At 39.5% G+C, this 27,741-nt stretch overlaps 1 protein-coding gene and 1 pseudogene across 2 annotated transcripts in view; both read right to left on the bottom strand.

The window, feature by feature from the left end:
- The window catches only part of IL1RAPL1 (interleukin 1 receptor accessory protein like 1), a 1,407,730-nt gene that overhangs the window by 382,695 nt on the left and 997,294 nt on the right, over window positions 1–27,741 (bottom strand). The window lies entirely within an intron of this gene.
- Window positions 23,587–24,903, bottom strand: LOC129399581 (tropomyosin alpha-3 chain-like; annotated as a pseudogene).

The raw sequence follows: 27,741 nt of genomic DNA, 5'->3' as shown, positions 1-27,741 counted from the left end.
CCTTCCTTCCTTCCTTCCTTCCTTCCTTCCTTCCTTCCTTCCTTCTTCCTTCCTTCCTTCCTTCCTTCCTTCCTTCCTTCCTTCCTTCCTTCCTTCCTTCCTTCCTTCCTTCCTTCCTTCCTTCCTTCCTTCCTTCCTTCCTCTTTTCCTTCCTTCTAATTTCCTCTGGAGATCAGAGAAATAGTACAGTGGGTAGGGCATCTGTCATGCTCTTGTCTGACCTGGGTTCAATCTCCGCACCCTATATGATCTACCAGGCGTGATTTCTGAGCACAGAGCCTGTAGTAAGCCGAAATCCATTGATAGTAGCAAGTTTTTCTATCTTACTTAATAAGGACATTTTATAAGTTTTGGCTAAAGCAATAGGCTTCTCTAATTTGTGTAAGCACTGGAGCTGGCAATTAAGACTGCAGTCAGGTTTTCTTTTGATAATTTGAACTCAAGAGACAAAGGAATTTTAGATCATTAATTAATTAATTAATTAATTAATTAATTAATCATTAATTAATTAATTCCTTAATTTCAATAAGGAATTTTAGATCATTCTGAAGGTATATTCACAGATGATGATTAAAGTAAGGGACATGTGTGAGATTATCTGAGAAATATAAAATGATAGGAGGAAGGAATAAAGGGCATAGGTTTAACAAATTCTCAGATTAAAAAAAGTTAAAATGTATGAACCAGTGGCCAGAAAGTTAGTACAGCTCGTAGGTGTTTGCCTTGTACTCAATTGACCCAAGTTTGATTCCCGGAGCACCATATGGTTCCTCAAGTACAACTAGGAGTGATTCCTGATAGCAGAGCAAGGAGCAGGCCCTAAACACAGCCAAGTGTGGCTCCCCCTCCCAAAAAATATCAAAACAAAACAAAGGAGCCAGAACAGAGAAACCACAAAAGTAGAAAAACTATAGAGCCACTAAAGCTCAGAGCAGAGCAGATCAATCGTTCAGCAATTTGATCAGTTGCCTTGCAGGAGGCCAACCTAGGTTGATTCCTGGCACCCCATAGATACCCACTATCCACCAGGAGTAATCCCTGAGCACAGAGCCTGGAGTATACCTTAAGCACCACTGGTTGTGCCCTATAAAAAGGAAATAATACAGCTCAGAAAAATTTCACACAATGGATAAACATGACTTGCGTGATGAACTTCGTCAAGAAGTAGGATGACAAGAGAGAGTTCATAAGCAGAACAAAAAATGCTTCCAGAAGGCTTATTATCATTCACATCATCTGGAGGATCTAATATTTAGATATATTTTATATCAGGTCATTAGTGAATGTGTGTCATATCTACGTCACCTTCTGTGGGGTAAATGCTGTCCATATTTGATTTTCAATACAATTGTGCCAATGTAGGAAATGAACAAGCAGATAAGCAGAGAGGCAGTTTCAACTCGGAGGGCAAACATATTGGAAGACTTTCTACACATTATGAAGCTTAGAGCATTTCCTTTGCTGGCTCCCAAACTGAATTATGGAGACTGAAAAATTATAGTACTGACTTGTTTAGTATTTACTTCTCATGTCCTCACGTGATAATTAAGAATAATTCATGGCATAAGAGTGTCATGTTAACAGAGTATGAGACTAGTATCTAAGAATGGTAGTATATAACACCAGGATGTTGGCTCCATAGCTTGGAAGCTGGCCTCACATGCTGGGGGAAAGTCATCCCAGATAGAGAGGGGAACACCAAGTAATATGTGATTGGAGATCCTGCGTGGGAAGGGAGATGCATGCTGAAAGTAGACTAAAGACTGAACAGGATGACCACTCAATACCCCTATCTCAAACCATAACACCCAAAAGGAAAGAGAGATATCAAATTGGAATGCCCCTCCACAGAGGCGGGGTGGGGTGGGGGGATGGGACTGGGGGGGGTGGGAGGGATACTGGGTTCATTGGTGGTGGAGAATGGACACTGGTGGAGGGATGGGCTCTTAAACATTGTATGAGGGAATAACAAGAACAAAAATGTGTGAATCTGCAACTGTACCCTCACTGTGACTCACTAATTAAAAAATAAATTAAAAAAAAGAAAAAAAAGAGTGTCATGTTATAAAGAAGTTCTGACCTAGTGGAATAACCAAGTCATTTGACTTTCTTTTTTTTTTTTTTTTTTTTTTTTTATTTTATTTTTTTTTTTATAGTTTATTTTTAATTAGTGAGTCAACGTGAGGGTACAGTTACAGATTTATACATTTTTGTGCTCATGTTTCTCCCTTACAAAGTTTGATAACCCATCCCTTCACCAGTGCCCATTCTCCACCACCAGTAAACCCAACATCCCACCCCCCCTTCCCAGTCCCGTCTCCCCCCACCCCACACTGCCACTATGGCAGGGTATTCCCTTTTGTTCTCTCTCTCTGATTAGGTGTTGTGGTTTGCAATAAAGGTGTTGAGTGGCCATTGCGTTCAGTCTCTAGTCTATATTTGGCCCGCATCATCTTTCCCCCACATGACCAACAACCACATTTTACTTGCTGTTCCCTTCTCTGAGTTGCCCAGGATGAGAGAACAGCCTCCAAGCCATGGTGACAACCTCCTGGTACTTATTTCTACTATTCTTGGGTGTTCGTCTTATAGTCTATTATTCTATATTCCACAGATGAGTGCAATCTTTCTATGTCTGTCTCTCTCTTTCTGACTCATTTCACTTAGCATGATACTTTCCATGTAGATCCACTTATATGCAAACGTCATGACCTCATTTTTTCTAACAGCTGCATAGTATTCCATTGTATATATGTACCAGAGTTTCTTCAACCAGTCATCTGTTCTAGGGCACTCGGGTTTTTTCCAGATTCTGCCTATTGTAAACAGTGCTGCGGTGAACATATAAGTGCATATGTCACTTCGACTATACTTTTTGGCTTTTCTGGGATATATTCCCAGCAGTGGTATTGCTGGGTCAAATGGGAGCTCAACCTCAAGTTTTTTGAGAATTGTCCATACTGTTTTCCAAAAGGGCTGAACTAGCCGGCATTCCCACCAGCAGTGTAGAAGGGTCCCTTTCTCCCCACATCCTCTCCAACAGCGGTTGCTTTTGTTCTTTTGGATGTGTGCTAGCCTCTGTGGTGTGAGGTGGTATCTCAAAGTTGTTTTGATCTGCATCTCTCTGATGATTAGTGATGTAGAGCACTTTTTCATGTGTCTTTTGGCCATTCGTATCTCTTCCTTGGTAAAGTTTCTGTTCATTTCTTCGCCCCATTTTTTGATGGGGTTGGATGTTTTCTTCTTGTAGAGTTCAACCAGTGCTTTATATACCCTTGATATCAACCCCTTATCTGATGTGTATTGTGTAAATATCCTTTCCCATTCTGTAGATAGTCTTTGTAGATAGTCAAAGCCATCTACCATGAACCTATGGCGAGCATTATCATCAATGGAGAAAAACTAAGGGCTTTTCCTCTGAGATCGGGGACAAGACAAGGATGTCCACTCTCACCACTTCTCTTTAATATAGTACTGGAAGTATTAGCAATAGCCATCAGGCAAGAAAAAGATATTAAGGGGATTCAGATTGGAAAGGAAGAAATCAAGCTCTCACTCTTCGCAGACGATATGATACTATACCTAGAGAAACCTAAAAGCTCTAGTAAGAAACTCTTAGAAACAATTGACCTATACAGTAAAGTCGCAGGCTATAAAATCAATACCCAAAAATCCATGGCCTTCCTATATGCAAACAATGAGACAGAGGAAAGGGACATGAAAAAAGCAATCCCATTCACAATTGTGCCCAAGAAAATCAAATACCTTGGAATCAGCTTAACTAAAGAAGTAAAGGACCTCTACAAAGAAAACTATAAAACGCTACTTCATGAAATAAAAGAGGACATGAGGAAATGGAAAAATATCCCCTGCTCATGGATAGGGAGAATCAACATTGTCAAAATGGCAATACTCCCCAAAGCATTATACAGATTTAACGCGATCCCTATGGGGATACCCATGGCATTCTTCAAAGAAGCGGAGCAAGCAATCCTGAAATTTATATGGAACAATAAACGCCCACGGATAGCTAAAACAATTCTTGGGAAAAAGATGATGGGAGGCATCACCCTTCCCAACCTTAAACTCTACTACAAAGCGGTAACAATTAAAACAGCATGGTACTGGAACAAAAGCAGAACTGCAGACCAATGGAACAGGGTGGAATATCCCCACACACAACCTCAAAGGTATGATCATCTAATCTTTGATAAAGGTGCAAGAGATGTGAAGTGGAGCAAGGAAAGTCTCTTTAACAAATGGTGCTGGCACAACTGGACAACCACATGCAAAAAAATGGGCTTAGAACTCGATCTGTCACCATGCACAAAAGTCAGATCAAAATGGATTAAAGACCTCAACATCAGACCACAAACCATAAGGTACATTGAAGACAAGGTAGGCAAAACCCTCCAGGATATTGAAGATAAAGGTATCTTCAAAGATGACACGGAACTAAGCAATCTAGTAAAAACAGAGTCATTTGACTTTCAAAGTAAATTTTATTTTAATATTCCCTTCTATATGTTAAAATTAATCTCAGAAAAAATGTAATAAACAGACATATTTCATATCAAAAAAGTACAAATGAAAAAGAAATTTTTATTATAAATATTTTTCAAATTCTGTAACATAGTTCATATTTTAAATATATAAATAATTTTGCAAACAAACATCTCTTGTTAGTTCACACTCTGCTTCACTGTTTTAAATTTTAAGCACAAGTAAAAGATACCACTATTGGAAAAAACTGATTATACTTCTTCTTTTTTTTCTTTGCTTTTTGGGTGACACCCGGCAATGCTTAGGGGTTATTCCTAGCTTTGCACTAAGGAATTACTCTTGGCGGTGCTCGCGGGACCATATGGGATGCTGGGAATCGAACCCAGGTCAGCCGCGTGCAAGGCTAATGCCCTACCCACTGTGCTATCGCTCCTGCTCCCTATATTTCTTAATTTTTAATTACTGCATCATCATTACTTTTATCAAATCTCCTGTTTTCAAAAAATTACCAAGCAACACTGAGCTGGAGATAATGCATTTTTCCAATGGCTTAGATGATTTTAAACTATTATGTATTTCCTTTACAAATAATAATGTATGTAGCTAAGACAGTATGTTGGGGTCTAATATAATTTCAAGTGGTCTAGCTAAACCCTCCTAAAACAGATGCTAGCTTGAGTCCTAATTTCCAAGGCCTGCAGAATGAAGATAACCAGCTGTGCCCCGGAGGCTTTAGGCATCCCACCATTGCTCCAGTCGGCCTGATAGTTTGGCCTGCTCACCCATGCCTTACCAATTCGGTCTGGTAAGATAGATGCTTAATGCCTTTGTCACCCAAACTCCTAGAATTGACAACACTACTCCCTGGGATAAGTGAAAATCATTTTATTATCTTTTTATGATTGGCTCAGAAGATTTTAGAGTTGATCTAAATGACTATATGTATTTCTTATCCTTATTATGTGATTGGCATAGAATATTGAAGTAGACAGACAAGAAAGGGCCTGTGGCAATGGAATCCTTGGGAAGTAATAAAATCAGCCCCATGGCCTTGCTGGAGTGGGTAGGGCCTTGCACGCAGCCGACCTGGGTTCGATTCCTCCGTCCCTCTCGGAGAGCCCGGCAAGCTACCGAGAGTATCCCACCTGCACGGCAGAGCCTGGCAAGCAACCCGTGGAGTATTCAATATGCCAAAAACAGTAACAGCAAGTCTCACAACTGAGACCTTACTGGTGCCCACTCAAGCAAATCGATGAACAACAGGCCGACAGTGCTACAGTGTAGTCCCAAGACTACAAAGAGCCCACCTTGCAGAAACGGGAACTAAGACCTGGTGCCAAGAGACCCAGAGAAGGTTGGACTCCTATGGAGAGAAGCTGCAGAGGAAACAAAGGCCAGGAAAGGGATTTCAAAGAAGACCATGGACCACACTCAACCCTACCCTCTTGGTACTCACCCTAGCAATGGACACTTATCGAGCTAGAAGTCTCATGTGGGATAGCTTAAGAAAAACCCTATAACAGCCAACTTGAACAAATGAAGTGTATGCATATGCTGCCTGACTCGTGTGCTGCTTGTGTTGACAGAGCCAATCACATATGGTGCCTGAGCACATGTATTGCCCACATCTCCCCTCTTGAGATGTCTACTGGGTCTCTCTCCATATTTTGGAGAAGCCCTCACTTTTTCTCGAGCACATTTCTCTCTCTCTCTCTCTCTCTCTCTCTCTCTCTCTCTCTCTCTCTCTCTCTCTCTCTCTTTTCTTTCCCTCCTTACTTTCCTCAATAGCCCCCAAATAAAATACATTTTTACTTAACTGTTCATCTACTCATGAAATCCATTTCTGTGGGACAAGACAAAGACCTGTAAGGGCTGGGGAGGCATACGACTGGCTTTGCTTTCCTGCAAAGAGCCTTCCCTTCCAGACCTAGGGTGGCAGAGGTGGATTGGGAGAAAGTGACTGTCTCTCTCCTCCCGGCCTCACATAAGCCACCAGTGAGGGCCCATCAACTTCAAATATGTTATCTACAATTTACTTTCTCCCCTAAATTGTGTACATGTCTCCTGCCTTCCCGCACTCAGCACTGATTAATCTATAGAAAGCTCAAGTTTCCACACCAAGGCAGCCCAGATCAAAAGTGTCCCTTAAAAGTGCCAAAAAGCAAAAAAAAAAGTGCTGGAGGGTCTCTTTTTTTGGATGATTCTGTTGTGTCAGTCTGCCCAGTGAACTTTCTTCCAGTAAACTGACTTTGCTCTGCCTAAACTATCTCCTTTCTGGTAAATTCTTTTCCCACTACAAGGCTTGAACCCAGCAGAGTCTGGGTTTAAGCACCTCCTCCAAACCCTTCATAACCAAAAATGGTATCAAGTCAATTACTAAGTACAACTAAGTATTGATTCAAGGATAAGTAATAAATGTTCTAATTTGAAACTTATATAAAGTTCTCAAACCTCAACAACAAAATCAATTGTTGAGAAACTAGACCGGTAAAAAATTCAGGGGTACACTAATACAGACATTGCTTATGCATGGTAATTATACAGGTAGACCAAATTCTAGCTAATTTTCTTTTGTTTCTAAATGTCTCTGCAAAAACTTTAACCCCTAACTTGCTGCTCTTTTTTGTTTGTTTGATTTTTGGTTTGTGAGTCACACCTGCAATGCACAGGGGTCACTCCTGGCTCTGCACTCAGGAATTACTCCTGGTGGTGCTCGAGGAACCATATGGAATGCTGGGAATCGAACCCAGGCTAGCCGTGTGCAAGGCAAATACCCTACTCACTGAGCTATCACTCTAGCCCCAACTTGCTGCTCTTTTGAATGCCTGCTTCCCATTACTTTCCAACCTTGCATCACTGGTATGAATTCATTTAACCTTTTTTTCAGTGTCAGTAATTCATTTTGAAACGCTCTACATCACTAATCATCAGAGAGATGCAAATCAAAACAACAGTGAGATATCATCCCACACCACAGAGACTGGCGCACATCAAAAAGAACAAGAATAACCAGTGCTGGCGCAGGTATGGGGAGAAAGGGACTCTCTTTCATTTTTGGTGAGGACTCTCTTTCATTTTTGGTGGGAATGCCGACTGGTCCTGGCTTTTTGGAAAACATTATGGGCATTCCTTAAAAAATTAGTTATTGAGCTTCCATATGACTCAGCAATACAACTTCTGGGACTATATCCCAAGGGTGCAAAAAAAAAAAACACAGTAGAAATGACAACCGCACTTGCATATTCATTGCAGCACCGTTCACAATATCCAGAAACTGGAAACGAACTGAGTGAATGAGAACAGATGACTGGGTATAGAAACTTCGGTACATCTACACAATGGAATACTATGCAGCTGTTAGGAAAGATGAAGTAATGAAATTTCTTGTAAGTGGATGGTTATAGAGAGTACCATGCTAAATGAAATGAGTCAGAAATAGAAACAACAGAGAAGGACTGCATTCATCTGTGAAATATAAAATAACATAATATGGGACTGATACCCAAGGACATTAGAGACAAGGGCCAGGAATATTGCTCCATGGTTGAAAGCCTGCCTCAGGAGCTTGGAGAGAAGGCAGCTGGGATAGAGAAGAGATCTCTAAGTCAATGCTGGTTGGAGGGATCACTCTGGATGGGAGATGTGTACTGAATGTAGATAAAGGACCAAACATGATAGCCTATCAGTATCTGTGTTGTAAACCATAATGCCCAAAAGTAGAGAGAGCGTATGGGGTAAATTGTCTGCCATAGAGGCAGGGGGAAGGGTGTGATGGCGCGGGGAGGGAGGTGTGGATACTGGGGACATTGGTGGTGGAATATGCACATTGATGGGTGCTCGATCATTGTATGACTGAAACTCAAACGTGAAAGCTTTCTGACTGTATCTCACAGTGACTCAATAACTAAAATAAATTAAAAAATTTTAAAAAATTCATTTTGATCCTAAAATCTCATTCTACTGCACAATAAAATTTGACAAGAAATTCAAAATAATATAGGGGTGTTACTATGTATATCTTACACAAAATCGCCAAACCTCCTTTGTAATACATTTTTAAAGATACAAAAAAGATAAATTGGGATTTATAGGAAATTAAGAAAACGATAGTCAGAGGTGATAATTTATATGTCAGATGAGTAATCAAACTGCACAATATAACTGGGTTATAATTACATAGCACCTGTTCTCCAAATCCATACATCTATCCATTTAACAAACTTTTAACTCTATATTCCCAGCTTTTCTGTGCGCTGAATTTTGAAATATAAAGAAACATCTCATCAACAACACACTACATTACTTTTTAAAATGCATTGTTTTAAATGGCATTTTTGGGGCTTTTTTGGCTACACCCAGTGATTCTTAGGAGTTACTCCTGGTTCTGCTCTCAGGAATTACTCCTGTTGGGGCTTGGGAGACCATGGTGGATACTGGGGATCAAACTCTGCTTGGCCACATGCAAGGCAAACACCTTAAAAATGCTCTGCTTTTATTACCAACTCAGACCAGGACCATATCCATATCACAAATCCTCTGTTAGCTCCTGAAAGACGAAGCCCCAGTTTCACCTTGCCAGCTATATTGCAAGCGGCAACTTTCTATTCCATATTTCAAACACTCCTGCAAAATCTTGGCTTCTTTCTAAGGAAGGGAAGTTAGTAATTTCCCAATACCATAAATTCTGCCCCAGGGCTTAGGCTCACCTGAGACTAAGAGATAATGCGCAATACCTAAGGCAAATGGTCAAATAGAGAACCCAAAAGACCTAAACCAGCCGGACCACTCTGTTGGGTCCTTGCATCCTCTATAAATTCTTGTCCCTTGACAAGTAACACAAAGACCCAGTTTTTCTATGAAACCCCACCAAAAAAATGACTGATATTCAACTTAATCCCTATCCTGCTTGGGGAGTTGCTTTCTCGTATATTTTCCAATAAACTTTTCTATTTTCCAACTCTGACTCTGAGCATCTTTATTACTCAACACTTCCATTCTTAAAAATACTGAAGAGCCTGGGAACCTTGGATGACCACAGAGACCCACTATCACCCCTCCTCCATCACTTATTTAAACCTCTAGCCTCATATCCACACCCTGTGCTCGTAATTCCACTCGCCGTTGCTTGTTGTTCCTCTTAAACTTCGGTACAGCTCTACTTATCACGGCTCCAGTAGTTACCCGAGAGCCTGTAGAGGAGTTAAATCCGCAACACTTGCTTCAATTCCTCAGAGATTGCCAGCGGCGTGACCCATGATTCACCCTGAGAGCAGAGCAAACGCAATGGGGGCAGTGAGCGGCAGCCCCCCCAAGTTCAATGAGACCAGAGGCTCACCCACCAAGCTCAATGATACTCGACCATTACAACCAGCTCCTGGACTTCTCAGTTAAGGGCACAATGAAGAGGGACTCCTTAGGCACATGGAAGTACTCACGGCAGAGTACTTCAAACAGTTAACTTTACACACAATTGATATATATATATATATTTTTTTCTTTTTGCACAAATGGTGCCAGGGCCTCTCCAGGCAGTTCTTGGCTAAGCAGGATGGCTTTCAATATGAAGGCCTGAGGATGCTGTGCATTGGCTGGGGATTACCAGGGAACCCTGCTACTGTTGGGGCTTGGAGCTATCTGCACCCACTGATGCGCAGGAGATCATGTGATGCTGGGGATCAAATTGCAAGGCGTGTTTCTTTAACCCCAGTAATATTTGACCCCATATGTTTCCTCTTAGTGGAAAAAAAAGTGTTAAAACATGCCACCTTGCCTGCTAGTAATGCGATCGTTAAAGCTATTAAATCAATCAATAAATGGCACATAATCAGTGTATTCAAAGTAAATGCTTAAAATAGCTTTCAGAGTGTGCATATGCTGCCTGAGCCCATGTGCTGCTTGTATCCATGAGGCTGAGCACATGTATGGCTTGCATCTCCCCTCTTGAGATGTGTACTTTCATGATTTCCTGTCTAATGTGGGGATGTGTTTAGGGGCTCTCTCCACCCATGGAGAAGCCCACCATCTCTCTTGAGCGCATTACACCCCCCCCCTCTCTCTCTCTCTCTCTCTCTCTCTCATCCTCTCCCCCTCCACACTTTCAAAAAACCCTCCAAACAAAATGTGTTTTGTCTTTAAAAAAATAGCATTTAAAAAACATTATTCAAGTATCTGGTTTATAATATTATATCATCTTAGCGGTAAAGCACTAGACTTCCACATCTGTATTTGTTACATTGTGATCACTTATCAATGTTACATTATCATTGTTTGGAAATGTAACTTGAATGATTACTACAATGAAAGCTTGTAACTCTCGGTGATTCTTGTATCTCACTTGTATCTCCCTGTGATTCAATAAAAATATTTTTAAAAAGAAAAAAATACTACAGAGAGCATTTCAAAAACAGCATGTGTTGAAATACTTCCATTATTACAAGTAACTCTGCCAAAAAACGGCCACTGCCATCTCCCGAATCTCCCATATATGCACAATGAAAGCCTTGGAAAGAGAACACCAAAGCTCTAAACTGAAAATTTTCTCTACAAGAGATTTTTAGGTTTGTGAAAGATTAAAAAAAATCAATTGGCTACATTGTAAGAACAACTGGTTGATTTTAGAGAAAATGGAAATTAACTAGTCAAATTTCAATGAACAGATTTGCTTGTTGGAAAATATGTTCAAAATACTTGTCATGGTTTCCTCAATCCAGTTAACAATGTAGCGAAAAGCAGTTACCTGGAATTCTTTACTTAGAAAGTCTAAGTAAAATAAAATATAAATTTCAACCATACTAGATATATTTAGTATAATAGATACACATAATCACACTACAAATATAGTATATATCTTCTTGAAAGATGAAACCTCAGTTTCTCCTTGCCAGCTGCTTAAGCAGTTTCATTTTAGCAGCCACCCTCCTACATTTTAAACATTTCTGCAAATTCCTGGGATCTTTCTGAGACTGATAATTTCCTGGGACCATAAATTCTTCCCCAGACATTGGGTTCACAGCAGACTGAGATAATGGGGCAGTACCTGGGCATATGGTAAAATACATAACCTAAATGTCTTAAATAGACAGTTCCCACCAATCTAAGAGGGAATGCAAGATGTTAATCTAATCAGGGACACATATGAACCCTAAGTTAGCAACACATTTCTGGGAAACAAATGAGAATCATCTGATGCTTTGATAAGACTCTTTTTTCCTATAGAAACCCCACATGGAGAGCCATACTTCAGTTTGTCCTATACTGTGACTCCCTTGCTAGAGAGTTTTTTTCTCTTCAATTTATATATATATAAATATATATAAACACACATATATATATTAATTTTTGGGTCATACCTGGCAATGCTCAGGGATTATTCCTGGATCTACATTCAGAAATTACTCCTGGCAGAGCTCAAAGGACAATATGGGATGCTGGGCATTGAACCTGGGTCAGCCACGTGCAAGGCAAACACTCCTCCAATAATTTTTTAAACTCGGAGTCTGGGCATCTTTATTACTCAGTATTTTCATCCTTGATAATATTGAAGAAACTGGGAACCACGGGAGAACACAGAGACCCGCAAGCACTCCGACTGCATCATCCTTAAACTACTAATTTACTGTTATATTTGAATTTGAGTTTAACCATTGAATTAAATATTCAGAAACAGTAATTATCTTTCTCATTTGTCTATGTGACATATCTTAATTTAGGGTAATCCTTAAAACTCTTAAGTAGCATCTCTTTTGACTTGACACTATGAATATCATCAACAGTAACATGACAAGTAAACTCAGTGAGTTTTATAATATTTATTTTCACAAGTTAAATGAAGAAATATTTAGAATATTTTATAAGCTCTCTGGAAAATCTTAGAGAGATATTCAGGTGCAAAATAAATTGTGTCATTTTCATACTTTTATTCCTTTTTGAATAGAGAATTTGATCTGGGAAGCCAAAAATTCAAAATTGTAAGGAGATTTAAACTCCTCAGATGGGTGTCTACAGACATGAATAAGTGTGACCTGGCTGCCTAGTAATGTAAATGATGACACAATAATTAAACAAAATTTAGAGCACTTTATAAATGAGCAACTTTATCTACTTTTGGGTCATACCTGGGGCTGCTTAGGACATACTCCTGGCTCTGAGCTTGGGCATAACTCTTGGTGGGACTCAGTGAACCATATAGGGTGCCCAGGATCAATCCCAGGTCCTCTGTGCACAAGGCAATTACTTTAGCCTTTGTACTATCTCCCCAGCTCCCTTTAATTTTATTCTAAGGAAAATAAGACCATGATAAAATCAGAACACTACAGAATGCTATTCTAGTGAGATAGTGAACTCTGATATTTGGGTAAATTAGCCTCTTGGATTAAAAAAAACAACCTTTATAAACTCTACTAGAGCAGATGAATGCCCCAAGTAAACTGTTATTTCCATAGAGAAGAAATTGAATTCTAGGTATGCATAATTGAAAATATTTCATTGTGAAGCTGGAACTCTTTAAAACTCTAACACACTCATCAACACAAGATAGGTCTGGCAAAATTTTAACAAAAAAATATTTTCCTTTTCATATTCTCTTGTAGTGAATTATCCACAATTCTCTCTATATGCCTACTGTGTCTTTCATCATGCTCTTTCTTATTCTGGAACAAAACTCAGTTCACCTCACAAAAAGAAGCATGCTTTTCCTTGCTTTCATTACCCAAAACATCCCTAATTATTTTGAGACTCCTATTAGAGTTTCATCAACATATATTGATTATAACTATAATGCCAAGTCATTTCTATTTCATGTGGAAAACTAGAGTACGGTACATAAGTCTAACTAGTCTGTCGCTTTAATGGGCTAGCAGAGCTCCAAATGCACACATTCAAGCTTTTCACAGCTGCACGATGTCTTTATAAAACTTCTCATGCTCAATGACAGAATCAAAGTGATAGCTTCTCTGAAGTATAGACAAGAGCCCTGGAGAATAATATTTTGTCTGTTTGGGGGCCACCATTGTGATCCTTGTTTCCAGCTTCAGTCTCTGAGCTCAGAGGGTGCTTGCCATGGTTCTCTGGAGACAATGTCGTGACAAAGATCTACTCATGAACGCCTGGATGTAAAGCATCCTCTCAGTCTACTGAGCTATCTCTCCCGCCCTACAATCTTAAAGTTACCCTCAGCAATTGATAGCTCAGGGTGTTATCTTACACAAAAGTTATCTGCTTCAGGCATCTGGAGAGTGTCCATCAATTAACTCAATATAATGGCTAAGGGTTATCTAAACTTCTTGGAAATTCTTTATAAACTGACATATTCTTACACTCAATTATTCCAAAAAAAAGATTAGAAAAATGTTTCAAGAATAAGTTTATGTTTTTGTAATGCTAAACAGAACCTAAGATTTAATACTAAATGAGGAAACTTGTAAAAACTATGAAAAACGTATCAAAGCAGGAAAAACAGCATGTTTGTATGGTAGTTGATCTTAAAAATGGCAAATACTAGACGATTTAAGTACTTAAATGCTAAGGCTTAAAAGACTTTTTTTGCCAAATATTCACCTAAACAATATGAATTTGAATTCTTATAATGGTTCTCAGGTTACTTTAAAAAGAATATGATTTTTTAGGAACCAGACAAACAGTACAGCATTCACTTTCCTAGCAGGTGGCTGCCCCAGTTTTGATCCCTGGCACCCCATATGGTCCCCTGAGCATTGCCAGAAATGATCCCTGAGCACAGAGTTAGGAGTAAGTCGTGCACACCACCAGGCATGGTTCCAAAAGCAAAGCAAAAAATATATGCTTTTAATCTGGTACACTTAAACTATCACTAGATTAATTTACTTATTTTCAGGGAGTGTTAGGAAAATGCTATTTATATATACAATTTTTTTATCTGGGCGAGCGATGTCAAGGGTGTGAACGAGCACCTCATCCATGCAATGCAGGTGTCTACCACTGAGACAAATTCCTGGCCCTGGCGAGTCTTTATTATTTATTGATCGAGAAAGGGGCTCTAAGTGGTGCCAATCTGGACAGACGCTCAATGTGAGCTCCTGAGAGGGCTATGATACTTTTGCCCACGGTGCCAGCAATTTCCCGAGTACCCGACTATTATGAAAGTTTCCCAGGGTTGCACTCAGTGATGTTCACAGAACTATGTGGTGGTGCTGGAAATAGAGCCAGGGCTGGCTGCAGGGGGGCCTGGTCTTTAACCCAGGTACTATCTCTCCAGCCCCTTTAACATATATATCACACTAACATTGGCTTACAAGATTGTATATGTTTTAGGAATATAACTTTCTTGCTCTTTAAAATATATTATCCTATTTTTTTGACCCCCCCCCATACACACACACACACACACACACACTGGAATGCTGATATTTCTCAGTCACAATCAACTGGACTCCCTCTTCTGTTGCGTTTCCCCAACCTCTTCACCTTATCGTTGATTAGAAGGAGGAGTTTTTAGATACTAATCAGAAGAAAACTCCTTTAATTTAAGATCCTTTATAATCTAGTAGACTGGAATGATAGCACAGCAGGTAGGGCATTTGCCTTGCACGCGGCCGACCCAGTTTTGATTTTTCTGTCCCTCTTGGAGAGCCCAGCAAGCTACCGAGAGTATCCTGCCCACACGGCAGAGCCTGGCAAGCTACCCGTAGTGGATTCGATATGCCAAAAACAGTAACAAGTCCACAATGGAGACGTTACTGGTGCCCACTCGAGCAAATCGATGAACAACAGGATGACAGTGCTACATTGCTATAATCTAGTATGGGAACATCTTCTGCAGGTAGAAAAACATAAACTCACAGAGATGAAGACATTCAGAAGACATTGGAAACTGTGGACATTCAGGTAGAACTCTAACTCCAATTTCTGCTATGGGTTAAGAATCATCATAGCAACAGCAAATCACCTTTGTCCAGAAAGCACAGTCGTATCTCTTCCAGGGGAGATGACACTGTTTACCGACTAAAATCAAAAATAGACAAACTGAAGACTGATAAACCAGATTCTCTGTTGTCTTTTACACTGTAGAAGTTAGCTTTCTACAAACCATTAATCCATTAGTGCAGAGGTTTACAAATTTACCTACCCCATCACCCCATTTTTAGAGCGAGGAAAAAAAAAGTCACCGAGCAACTCCCATTCTGGAAATCTTCTTTCAGGAACAAACAAAAAGCGCCCTCCAGCAGCTACTACTGCCCCCTGCATTGTCCCAGGTCCCCTCCTCTCAGGGGCATTATTGCCCACTTTGGGAAACACTGCATTAGCGGGATCTCCAAATTGTCGGACCTTAAAATCAAGTTCACAACCATTGCTGCCAACAATTGGCAATAACTTATTGACTGTAAATGAACCAAAACAGAAAAGAAACACAAAATTAGTAGAGAGGAAAATTAAAACTAGAAAAAGAGAGAGTCAACAATGTTCTCTTGGTGCTTCAGATTCGCATAAGGAAAGCCAAGATAAACATATCTGGGTCACAGCTGCGCACAAAATGCACATGTTCTTTGGGAATTTGACCTGGCTCTAGCAGGTGAATCTACTTGAACAGCTCATTGAGAACCTTTAAAACAGTCCAAAGATGTTTTCTAATAGGACCACAGTGAATGGGCAGATTTTACAACTGGCTCAAAAAAAAAAAAGAATCCAAAGAATAGAATGGAATATTGATCTAGAATACTGAACTGAAAATATAAATAAGGACAAGAATTGTCCTATAATGACATGAACTTGAATCAGAGTAGTGTCCTCTATGTAGGCAAAGTTTTCTGTTGAAACAAATATTTGTACAATGTTAAAATTAGAAAGTTGGTGCTTCCTCAAAAAGAATGCCCAGATATTAGGATAAGTATGTTCTCAGTTTGAATATGAATATTTATATTTCTAGGCCTAATCAAGGCCCAGTGATACCAATGACATCACTAGATTTAGAGTCACAAAGCAGCTCCATGAAGGACTGGTATCACTGTCACTGTCATGACGCTGCCATGTCATGTCACTGACATGTCACTGTCACTGTCATGAAGGACTGGTGTACGGAATAAAGTGGTTGAGGATGAGCACTTGTATTTTTAGAGTCTCAAGGAAACAGAATATTCAAGTAAAGCCACTCAGAGGAAAAACAAACAGAAAAAGGAACCATAATATCTAGATAGGTAGAGGAACTGAATTTGCTCCTGCTATATAGAACAAATCTGCGGTTTCCTGTGAGATGGGGACTCCTTCCTGAAAGAGAGACACACGACTAGTGTCACTGGGGGCGGGGGCGGGGAGCAGAGTGGGTATGTTCATTGCAGATCTAAAGACAACCCAAATGTCCAATGGCAGGTGACTGGATAAAGAAATAATGATCCTCACACACAATGGAATATTCCTAAGCTATAAGAAAAGATGAAATCTTATCTTTTGCTACAAACTAGACAGTGTTGTGTTAAATGAAGCAGGCCAGGAAGGACAGATGCTGAATGATCTCACTCCTATGTGGAATGTAAAGAAACAAAGCAAGGGGACAGACAATGGCTGATGAATACAAACCCTTGGACCCTGACAACAGAACTGAGGTTACCAGGTTCAGGTTTGGGGTGAGAGTGGGAGAGGTGTTGAATGCGAGGAAGGAATGGGAAGGACTGGATCTAACAGCATTTAGACAGTGGTATGGTGTCTTTGGTAGTGGTGGAGGTGCAGAGTCTTAGGATAACAAAAGCACAATATTAACACTTCTGTAAACCACTTACCTCAATATGATAAGTGTGGGTTGTTTCAGAAAGCAGAATTTTCTGATGGTGAAAGTATGGGAAGTGACCAAGGTATGAGAATCTAGTCTAAGTGGAAAGAGAGATTTTCACTCCTTGATCTGAGTAAGTAGAGTAATGTGCTTGTAAGATCAAGATACTGGCTTTGGATTCTTTTAGTCTGAGGCTTTATTCATGTTAAAGAAAAGAAGGTCAAAAAGAAAAGACCAAAAGTAATGACAGTAAAGGTGATGGAGGAGATGAAATGAACTTAATGGGAGATAGACGGGTTTTTTTTTATATAAAAGTGGGACAAGTTTGGGAAAAGCACAAAAATATAAACTAGGAACTAGAGCCAAATTGATTTCATTTACTATTCGTTTACCCACTTTCTCAATCGGAGAAAAGATCTTAAGGCAGTAATTATTAGTTCATTCTTATTCCTGTGGCATATATTGCCTGTTGCTTCTACAAACACTTGTAAATAGTAGAATTTAGGTAAACCTTTATATGACCTATGGCATATAATTCAAGTGGTCCTTGATTATTAATTAGTAAATTAATGATTAATTAATAATCTGATTAAAAGGTCTTACCATGTTGTAATGTCAATATTATTAAAATATCTTGCTATATTATAATTATAAATTATGTTCCCAAATGAAAGATCTTATCAATATAAATAGCACATATTTGATACAGCACCATAAATTATCAAAGGCTGAATGAGTTTTGAGAGATGTAGTATATTCTATGTGATTTCTGTACCAATTGATGGACTCAACATACATTTCTTAAAACTGCTCTCATTTGCTATGCTAAATTAAAAGAAAAAAATAATGTGTCACCTTAATAGCAGTAGAAAACTAACCCTTCCTTGTAAGTGGCACTAAGTGAAGATTTCCCTGGTGTCCACAGGATGCTCAGAGACTACCATGGTTAGCTGCTTCCTGGCCTGTCCTAGAGGGCTGGTGAGAGGTTGCCCAGCTGACATCAATCATGGGAGTAGAGAACAGAGGTCATTTCAGTTCACTATGTTCTGTCTCTGTGATCATGGACAATTGTTGGGCAGTGGCCTGTAAACCCATGTTGGCAAGCCTTCTGTAGGCTCATGGAATTGGGAGAAATCAAGTGGACCTCCACTGCTATTGCCTGAAGAGTCATGCTTGTGGATTTCTCTAGGAAACATGGGGACTACAACCAGCATAACATGAGTTTAACTCAGCATCCTGGGCCGGAGAGATAGCTTATTCGACTGAGCACACGCAAAAGGCCTAGATCTGATCACAGTGAATGATGCCTAAGCTGGAAGTAACCCCAGAGCACTTCCGGGTTCGGCCCTCAAATAAAACCAAATAAAAATAAATTTGGTATTCTACCAAATTCCCTTCCTACACATCCTTCAGATTTCTACACTCAGGCAAGGAAGGCAGGCAGACAATAAGAATCACTGCCCTTGGGAAAGCTTCGACCACCCAAGTTTAGACCTTTTTATGCATTTCCAAAAGCTGTGTAATTCCATTATAGGTAATAGAGGCTCCACTGGGTTTAATGAACTGGCTTCAAAGAACTTCATGCTGTTTCTCATATAAGCACTAATAGTAACAGCCAGAGTAACTCTTCATCCAATTTATTGAGAGACTCTAAGGTCAGGTACTCTACTACTAGATATCTAAAATATGTAATTTTATTTAATCCTATGAACTGACACAGAAGACTACATTTTAAGAAATGGAATCAAAGAGATTAAGTAACTTTCCCAAAACCACATATCTAGTAATTCAGAGTATACCCAGGTCTGTATTAGAAGTCTGTATGATTCAAACGAAATTCTGTTCTTTCATCTTCACTATAATGAATATTGTATTGTCATGCTGCATAACTCTTTATACCAAAAATCAGTACCACTAGTCTGAGGCAAAAAAAAATAACTAAAAAGAAGACTTCTATGTAAAAGACACTAAACTAAAAGCTACACAAAGTCAGGGACATGACTTCTTGAGATCACTTATTTATTCCCAATTTCAGATCAGTGACTGACAAAGAAGATGCTGGATAATTATAAATATTTTGAATGAACAAAAGTAATGAAAAAGTCATCTTAAATGCAGAATTTGAATCATGGAAACAATAAATTAAGAACATACTATGAATTGAGTGTAGAAAACATTGTTTGATAAGTAGAACCAATGGTTTAGAAAATGGAGATCAGAGGATCAGTTTATTTGATCTCTGATTCTCAAACTTTAATGTTCTTCTCAATTACCTTGAATTTTTATTATAAGAGAGATTCTGGTTCTGTATTGGTGGGGTCTAAGAATCTGTATTCTTAGCTATCTATCCCACAGACGATATCCAAGCTACACATTCAAGCCTCATACTTTGATTTACAGCGAAGATGCTTCTAGTTGCATATTCTCAGAAGACTTCTTAAATGGAATCTAGATCATAGGTATCATAGGTATCACGGTTTGCTCTGAAAAGTACTTAATGCAAGTAGCATAAACCATCATACCTATTATTGATTAATATATACAAGTGTTTTTTTCCAAATCACTTCTATTTTACCTTATCTAGTACTGGTTTCACTGTAATACTATTCATCAGACATCAGAAACTTCTGATCATTTTCCAGAGCTTCACTTAGATGATCCCTGTATGTACCCTGAGAAAACATATGACAGAGGATATGCCTAACTATATAGCTCTGGAAATCCTGTTCTTGCTCTGCTTTTCTTTTGGTACCCTCTCTTTCTCCAGTGTGATCATCCCTCAGAACATGTTCTTCACCATGAAATCACATGTTTAGAGATTATATTGCTCTTATAAACGTGCTGTTCACATACTACTTAAAAGACAAAGTGACAATTCAAGCTCAAGTTAAGTGCATATTTTTGCCTACCTCAACAATTAAAATTCTTTGCCTTAATCTCTACATGACCCATATGTCATCCTTTAGCAGTGCTACAGATCTCCATACTACACATAGATATGGCCCTATCCGTCTGTGTAATATGATTTTAGTTATTTAAAAAAAACCTTAAATATACTCAAAGAAACAGAGGATTTACTTATTGCTACTTATCACTGAATCCTCCATGTTATGCATAGTTTGTCATATAATATATGTTCAATTAATTTTCCCTAAATTAATGAATTCATGCATGTTAAAATATAATATGGCTGAAAATAGTATATCTCTAGGGTAGTACTTCTCAAACTGGGTCTTATGATCATAGAATAGAAACTTTAAAATGTTGTGTTTTAATTTTGGAGATAATAAAGTCTGTTAACTGTGCTATGTCACAAGATTTTAATCCTGGGAATGTACTAGCACATGGTTGAATTGAAGCCAAATAGTGGCATTAGGTGGATTATTCAAAACAAAATGTGCAAGTGAAATTGTTGTAGGCATTTGAGTAGAGAAAAGCAGAGGAAGAATGAAACTATAATTTGGCATTGAATAGTGCACACATGCAGAACTCAAGAGCATTGTTGCAATTACAGAAGATACTTTTGAGCAGAGTCTCACTGGTATAATTTAGCCATTTTTACAATATCTGGCTTTTTATTTTGCTTTTGATATCCATTTCCATTGGGAAGAGCAATAGCCATGGGGGAGCTAGTAAAATCTTTCTTTTGGATCATGTTTATAAAAATGACGATTTTACTAATAATATTTTTGCAAAAGGGTAACATTTTTGGTCTGGATAGAAATAGAGTTTTTGAGTGCATGAGCCAGGAGTAACCCCTGTGCATCACCGGGTGTGACCCAAAAACAAACAAACAAACAAACAAATAGAGTTTTCCTTTATTTCTTTTACTCCATTAGTTTCATGACTGGTATTTAAGATCTGAGTTTCAATAACACATAAAAGAATAAATGAGCAAACTTCTTTTCACCATTTCTGTATTAAAAATGCTGGAATCAGAAAAACACAGTCACGTATTCCAACAAATGCCTTCTCTTGACCAAAACAATCTCTGTGCTAACTTTATTCAATGACAAACCCATAAAGACCTTTATATTGTGTGCCCACTCTTCTAATCCATTATTTCACTTTGCAAGACTCACTAAGAAATTAATCAGACTGGGCTCAAAAACCTAAAGTATTCTGTTTGGCATACGACCCAGAAGGAATTCTCCTTTAACTTCAGTATGGCTAATCATGTTAGCTTTGTTCAATCAACAGATTTTTCTGATTGCCTTTTGGGTAGTTACTATACAAAAGGCTTAAATTGCTAAAATTGTCTTAGCATATAATTGAGACAGAAATATATTTCTTATCCCTAAAGACCTTACTATTCTCACAACAGGGGGAGAGGTGGGATGTAGGTGGGGGATACTGGGGACATTGGTGGTGGAAAATGTGCACTGGTAGAGGGATGGGTGTTTGATCACTGTATGAGTGAACTCAAACGAGAAAGCTTTGTCACTGTATCTCACGGTGATTCAAAAAGAAAACAAAGGAAAAGAAAGAATGTATAAACTCTATAAGAATTCAAAGATAAGAAACACCATAGTCAACTACAGGATATCAGGGAAGAGTTCAGAGGAATATGCTCTTTTGAAGTGTTTATAAGTCTATTTTAAGAATTAGGCACAGTTTTAAAAATATCCACAATATGTTGGAATTATGTGTGTGGGAAACCACTAATAACAGTATTGGAACTCACAGAACCTCAATCAAGTCTTTGAAATTTAAAAATAAAAGTCTCCATAATAATAGAGCAAAAAAAACCTAACATATATATTTTTTCTGCCACAAGTAATTTTTGTATTTTGCCACATCATGGTCCTGGTGCAGTATAATAATAAAAAAAGGAAAAATACGTATATTGGATAATCAAGAAATTTGTGCCCTTGGGACTGGAGCAATACTACAGTGGGTTGGGCGCTTGCCTTGCAACGTGGCTGACTCGGGTTCGAATCCCAGCATCCCATATGGTCCCCCGAGCACCGCCAGGAGTAATTCCTGAGTGCATGAGCCAGGAGTAACCTCTGTGCATTGCCGGGTGTGACCCAAAACCAAAAAAACAAAATAAGAAGTTATTTTACTAACTCACTATCCATCCTCTGAGAAGCAATTGATCATCTGAGTTGCACACCTTAACCTGTCAATGTGATGCTGTGGAAGTTGTTCTTTAAAATCACTTTAAGTGCTCCAATGTAAATAGCCTAGAATCCTAGCTCATACTGTTGGAGATGCTTTGGTTTTTGTTTTAAAGTCTTGCTAATTTCAAAAAGACAAACTTCTATTTTTAGTATCAAATTAGCTGCATTATTGGTTTCTCTTTCTCCCAATTGTCCCAAAAAGAGACCCTCAAAAAGGTGAAGATATTTTTTTTTGTCTTTTTGGGCCACACCCAGTACTGCTCAGGGCTTACTCTGGCTCTGTGCTCAAGGATCATGCCATAGAATGACATATATAGTGCCTGGGATCAAACAAAACCAAGAACATGGCAAGTGCCCTTCCCTCTCTACTATGTCTCCAGCCCCAGAGGAGAAGATTCTAAGTGAACAATATGCAGGATGGATATACACCTAAAAGACCCACAAGCAAAAGGGAGAAGAGCACTGGAGCACTGGAGCACTGTTGTCCCGTTGCTCATCGATTTTCTCGAGCAGGCACCAGTAACGTCTCCATTGTGAGACTTGTTGTTACTGTTTTAGGCATATCGAATACACCACGGGTAGCTTGCCAGGCTCTGCCTTATGGGCAGGATACTCTAGGTAGCTTACTCAGCTCTCTGAGAGGGATGGAGGAATTGAACCCAGGTTCGCCACGTGCCAGGCAAATGCCCTACCCACTGTGCTATGGCTCCAGTCTGGAAAAGGGAGAATAGCATAAGTAAAAAAAAAATCTCAAGTATCATGCTGCCAGGCCAGACCTCCAGGGATTCTCACACTTGTCACAGTGCCATGATCTCACAGAAACAATGTTTCAACACCATATAAAAGATTGTGCACATAAGCCATTCAAGGTTGCTCCAGCACTAACTAAATCAAAGCACAATGAGATGGAACGTTTTAGAGACAGCAGCTTCAAACCCAGAAGAGGGTGATGAGTTTCATGTTGCTAAATCCGTGACAATAGGATGATTTTCTTTCATTCAATGAGGCAAGAGGGCAAATGAGGTGAGATGAGATGGGACAACCTAAGGGCGAGAGGGTCAAGGAAATGGTTTCAGGGCTCACCATCTTCATTCATTCGGGTCTTTTCTGAGTACAGATACCTTAACGCTGAAAATCTGAATAGCGCTTTTTCTCCTTTTGACTTTTCCCTTCTAGCCTCATTCTTTCCATTTGGCTGGTACCTTGCACAGACCAAGGACGTTTTCACAGTGGAGTCTTTCTCTGGGCTGTTTGGCTCTCAGCAAAGAAGGCCTGCAGCTCTTCCTCCTCTTCATGGAGAAGGCAAAATGCATCCAGTTGCAAAGCTACCTTCCAGAAGCGAGAAAGGGCTTCAATGGCTGAGTCACAACTGTAGATGGATGCGGAATATCTTACTAATGGTGGTTACCATAAAAAAGGGGGGGAATTATAAAATGTGCCCATCACAGCTTGCATTCGACTTTGTGCTCACATTCCCTTCAATGTTGGCCCACAGGATGTTCTGCCCCTAGGCCCACAGGAATCTTTAGGGAGAGGCGGAGACAGTTGGGAGGTAAAGATATGGAGGCAGGGATGTGGGGTGGGTGGATGGGCAGGACCATCAAGGAGAAAGTCATCTTCCCAGTGAAGGCTCGCCCTCAGTTTGAAGGTCAGCTTCCAGCAGGCTGGCTTTATGCTGAGTCTGACTGAGGAAGGGCAGCTCTGAATCTGTGTGATTTGCATACAGGGGTGGTACATTTCCGTTTGGGCTGGAGCAATAGCACAGCGGGTAGGGTGTTTGCCTTGCATGCGGCCGACCCAGGTTCGATACCTCCATCCCTCTCAAAGAGCCCGGCACATTACCGAGAGTATCCCGTCTCCCATTCACGTGGCAGAGCCTGGCAAGCTACCCATGGCGTATTTGATATGCCAAAACCAGTAACAACAAGCATCACAATGGAGACATTACTGGTGCCCGCTCGAGCAAATCAATGAACAATGGAGAGACGACAGTGTTACAGTGCTGCATTTCAGTTTATCTTCCAAGTCACCAATTGTCTTTTCCAGCTTGGCTCATGATCTCTCAGGAAGATCAACATGGATGGATCTCTGCTTCCTTGAGTGTAGTGGGAAGAATCTGTATCTCTTCCTCATGGTTTCTCTTTGGGGAATCTTCAGAAGTGCTTCTGCTTTGGGTCCCTGTACCTGATGTGCTGTCCGGAATGGGACCCTGCCAGCTCTACCAACTCTGCGTTTCAAATCCCCCTCAATAATCACCAATGAACGTGCCCCTTCTTCCTACTTCCTTTATGCCTCCTCTGCAACAGGGTGTGTTTCTTTGAGTTGAAGTTCCTGGAGTTCCCTTTTTTAAGGCTCTGCTTTTGATAAACTTCCTACTTCTCACTCTCGGCAGCTTTCTCAGCTCCCTCTAGCTTTTGAATAGTCCAATTCCTCTCCAACCAGCTGGATCCTGTGGTTCAAGGATGCCACCTCAGCTTCAGCATTTTCCCAGGCCTCCCATTCTCCTGCCTCCCCCCCGGAAGCACTCGGCACTCTAGTCATTGCCCTGCAGCTGAAGAACCTGGATCTTGCTCCTCACTGCCATGATGGTCCCTACCCCGCTTCTGCTCACACTTCTGTGCCGGCTTCTCCACTCCTCAGTGCTGCAGCCACTTCTCTAGCTCAAATCTTTGAAATGGAAAACTTTTAGAGATTTCCTTTAATGAGCACAACAAAAATCCCAGAAGAAGAAAGTGTTTCTAAATGCAAGTTGTGCCAGTATCTTTGTTGTCTGCATTTACAGATGCACCTTTGTGCAATGGATATAATGTACTTTTACGATGCTGAAAGATGATGTGGCATTAATGTAGTAAATGAGGCAATACTGCAGACCTGTTCCACTATCTTAGGGAAACCTTCTCACCTAACCTATGTTGGACTACATGGAGATGTGTTATGTTCCTAACTCCAAAACATAAATCATTTCAAACTTAGAAATTCACACAGGATGAGTCAAATATCAAATATATCAATTGTTGAAGGTTGAAATTTTCCTCAGCTACAGGTCAGTAAGACATACTTGCATGCATTTTTCTTCACAGATTTGATACTAAATATCTAGTCATTGGCATTAAAATGGAAACATAGGAAAATTGAGGTCAGAGCCATCAGCCTAGACTATATGAAACTTAGAATACACGAAACCTATGATAGGCTCAAGGGGGAGGAGACCCAATACCAATGATCTAGATTCAACCACAGAGAACCCAGCCTAGATCTGACAATTCTAGCCAATCGGCAGGTGCCTGACACAGTTTTCACATGCAGCAGTAATGGGGAAATTGCTAGGAGATAGATCAAGGACAAATTATCAGGATATAAGTAGCTCTGCCTGATCCAGTTACACAGATGAACCCATTCCATAAAACCAGCTTCCAGGTGGAGGAATACATTGATAAAATCAGGCCTGGAATCTAGTTCTTAAGTTTGGGGAGAGAGAAAAAAAAAGAAGAAACTGTCATCTATTAATTTATTGACTAAAAACCACAGCATAAATAGTGATAGATGATAACAAAAATAAGAAATCAATATAAAACATGGGTTATAAGCAGTAATGAATATTATGAGGCTAATATTGAAAATTTTAATTGAGGAAAGTAATTTTTAACAAATACTTAAAATCAATCCAAATGAAAAGACTTTCTGGAATGGAATAATGAAGAGGAAAATAGAGAGACAATCTTGCAAAAGCAAAGTCACTGACTGAATCCAAATCGTGGATTGGGTAGGAGAAAACAGCATCTACCTTGGTCTGATTTTAATTCACGGTCTAGTGGCCTACATAAAATGGTTATATAAGAGCACAGTAATTTAAAATTATATTCATGGGAGCAAAGCTATAACAAATACTTCTATAAACTTTTGGAGAAGAGGTCTATGCAAATTCAATAAATAAGTAGAGAAAATGGCTAAGCACCATTATATCATTTTTATTCTCATAAATTTCTCTCAGATTCACTTAAGATATGACATAGACGTTGGCCTCAGTCCAGAGTTATATATTTTGGTTCTGAAACGGAATAACTTGCTTTGGAATTAAGATTACAGGAACATCCTTTTACCCTATTAACTGCGTATTATTTATACATTTTATTATCATTTCAAAAGTTTATGAAGGAGTCAATTATGAAAGAGAAAATGAAATAGGTCATCTGCGTCATTGATTAATTCACTTTAAAATATGCTCGGCCTCTTGGAGAAATGGCTATAGGGTTAAAAAAGCAATTTTAGGAAGGGAATACAGTGCAGGATCTCCTAGGAGAATACACAGATAAGACCCTATGCTCCTTTGCCACCTTCTGGCCTTCTTATTTATGTTAATCAAAGTTCAATTCTCACGGTAACTGAGGCCGCAGCTTCCGCTTTAATCCTTTCCATCCCTCACCACTCACACCAAATAACTTGACAAATGCTATCTCTAAAATTCCTTTCATACACCCCGTGCCATTACCCTTAATCGGACCTCATTTCTTCCCAGCGGCCCTATTTCAACAGACTATGTGAATGATTACTGAAACAAAAGCCAAAAAAAACCCACAACAACCATTTCAATGCTTTGCGGCAATTTCCATCAAAGGGGGGAGGTGATTAATTTCCCTATCCATTGGGTATGACTGACCATGGGATTTCCATTTATCAAAAGTATGTGATGGCTGTAATGTGGGATATTTCTCTTATGTATATACACAAATATAAAGTGGAACATACAAAAATAAAGTAACAAATCAGTGTACACTTTGGGATGTTACCTGAATAGAAGAGGATTTGTGTAGCAAGAAAAAAATAGGAAGTGGAGTAGGCGGGGAGAGATTTTTAAAAATAAGAGTATCCAATTCAACTGGGCTGGAGCAATAGCACTGTGCGTAGGGCGTTTGCCTTGCATGCGGCCGACCTGGGTTCGATTTCTCTGTGCCTCTCGGAGAGCCCAGCAAGCTACCGAGAGTATCTTCCTCCATTGCCGAACCTGGCAAGCTACCTGTGGCATATTCAATATGCCAAAAACAGTAACAACAAGTATCACAATGGAGATGTTACTGGTGCCTGCTTGAGCAAATCTATGAGCAAGGGACGAAAGTGCTACCATGTAATCCAATTCATTAATTTGGAATATGACCTAGAGAGTAAACCTCCTTGGGTGATTTAATGCACAGCTAAGATTGAGAATTACTGATACAAAATCTAAGATTATTTATTCCCCCAGTCAACTCTCATTTCTCTTCTCAAGGATACTTACATTAACTACCTTACCAATCAAAATTTAAATCAGGTTAAGGCATAACCAGAAGTACACAGGAGTAGAGAGGCTACCTTCCTGGCATGATTTTAGGGTCCTCTTCCAAA

This window comes from Sorex araneus, chromosome X (genome assembly GCF_027595985.1).
Source record: "Sorex araneus isolate mSorAra2 chromosome X, mSorAra2.pri, whole genome shotgun sequence".
In the NCBI taxonomy this organism is placed as follows: domain Eukaryota; kingdom Metazoa; phylum Chordata; class Mammalia; order Eulipotyphla; family Soricidae; genus Sorex; species Sorex araneus.
Note: the sequence above shows the minus strand (reverse complement) of the source record. Positions and strands in the feature narration are given on the sequence as shown.